The sequence below is a fragment of the Propithecus coquereli genome, unplaced genomic scaffold (assembly GCF_000956105.1).
Source record: "Propithecus coquereli isolate 6110/MARCELLA unplaced genomic scaffold, Pcoq_1.0 Scaffold1083, whole genome shotgun sequence".
NCBI classification, from domain to species: Eukaryota; Metazoa; Chordata; class Mammalia; order Primates; family Indriidae; genus Propithecus; species Propithecus coquereli.
The window spans coordinates 42,430-44,411 of record NW_012134781.1 but is presented as its reverse complement, the minus strand read 5'-3'; positions in this window follow the sequence as shown (position 1 = coordinate 44,411).

The window sequence follows — 1,982 nt, the reverse complement described above, 5'->3', positions numbered from 1 at the left end:
TGAAGCCAAAGAAATGTACTCTTTGTGAAAATTACTGTGACCCTGTTCTTTTTGTCTAGGCTGGTGCAGCACGGAAACACAAGTTTGAGCTAACAATCTCCGTAAGCCTCAGTCCAGAGGTTTTCATATGAAACTCAGAAGGGCCCTAGAGGTTTCAGGAAGTGTCTCAGGGGCCATAGACAGAAGGTGTGGGAGACCAAACAGGCAGGGTCACCTGGACCCATGACAGCTGACATAGCTCCATTTCCTACTTTTCTCTTATACCTGTAAAGTAAGGCCTTTCACATCAAAGTTGGTTTGAAGAATAAATTTTGTTGCTTAGAAAAAAAAAACAGATTAAAAGTTATAATACTAGAATACTGGTAAGGAAATGGATGGAAAGGAAATTTTCTAGGCTGCAGAAAATAAGATAAATTATACCCAGCAAGAGGGGAGCCAAAAATTTTGAGCCCTGGGAAGAATATCTTAAGGTCATTATGTGCTGACTAATAAATAATTTATGAGGTGAGAGAGAGAAACATTATTTCTAGACAGGATAAGGAGAAAAAATTTATATGAATATTTTTTGAAACTTCTAGTATGTAGTTTCAGCATCAAGTTAGAAGTTGTGCCTAGTATTTCATTTCTGAGTATGGAACTAAATTAGAAGGTAGAAACTGGGAAAGACTAAATCAAGAAAACATTCCTGGAGAGGTGTGGCAGAGAATGGTAGCAATATACTATGTGTACATGGATTTGTGTGTCTTATTTTGTATCCTGCCGGTAGGCTAAGTGTCAAGAAATCTGCCGTCCTTATCTACATTCCTCAGTACTTAAGGTGTTTTTTTCTCTCCAGTTGCTTTTAGGAATTTTTCACTGTATCAATGGTTTTGAGCAATTTGATTCTGATATGCTTTGGTATAGTTCTCTTCATGTTTCTCATGCTTGGGATTCATTGAGATTCTTAGATTTGTAGGTTTATACTTTTTATCAAATCTGGAAAATATTTGTTATTCTTTCTCCAAAAAAATTTTGATCTACTCTTTTGGAAACTCCTTTTACCTTATGTATTTGATGTCTTGAAGTTGTCCCATGGCTTGCTGATGACTTGGTGATTTTTTTTGGTGAGTGTGTGTCTTTTTTTTATACATTTCATTTATGATAATGTATTTAGGTTTACCGATCTTTATTTCTGTTATGTCAATCTGCCATTATGCCATCCAGATAAGCAAGTGCAGTAGCAGACCTATACCTAGAGACCTCCTATAAGAAAGAAGTAGAATTGCAGAAAAGGAGGAATGAATGGGTTAGCAATAAATGCTGTTGGTTCAATTTTGGTTATCTATAGTTAACAAAAAAGATACTGGATACCCACCTCATACTATGCATTGTAATCATTAATTAGAGATTTAAATGAAAACCTTAAAAACTCTAGAACAAAACTTTAAAAGCTCTAGAATAAATTAATAGGAATATATTTATATAATCTTGAAATAGGGAAAGATTGCTTGAACATTACAGTAACCTCCATCATAAAAGAAAAGATTGAGAAATTAGACTACAGTTGGCCCTCCATATTCATGGGTCCACATCCTCAAATTCAACCAACTAGGAATCAGATATATTTGAAAAAAATAGAACAATAAAAAATAATCCAAATAAACAAATAACATCATATAACCACTGTTTATATACCATTTACATTGTCATGGTAATATAAGTAATCTAGAGATGATTTAAAATATACAGAAGGATGTGCACAGGTTATATGCAAACCCTATGTCATTTTATATAAAAGACTTGAACATCCTCTAATTTTATTATCTGTGAGAGAAAAAAATGGGGGTGGGGGGTGTCTTGGAACCAGTCTCCCATGAATACCAAGGGATGGCTATACTTTACAATTAAGAAATTATGTCCATCAATACATGAGTGGATTAATAAAATGTGGTATATGTATACCATGGAGTACTATTCAGCTTTAAGAAACAATGGTGACATAG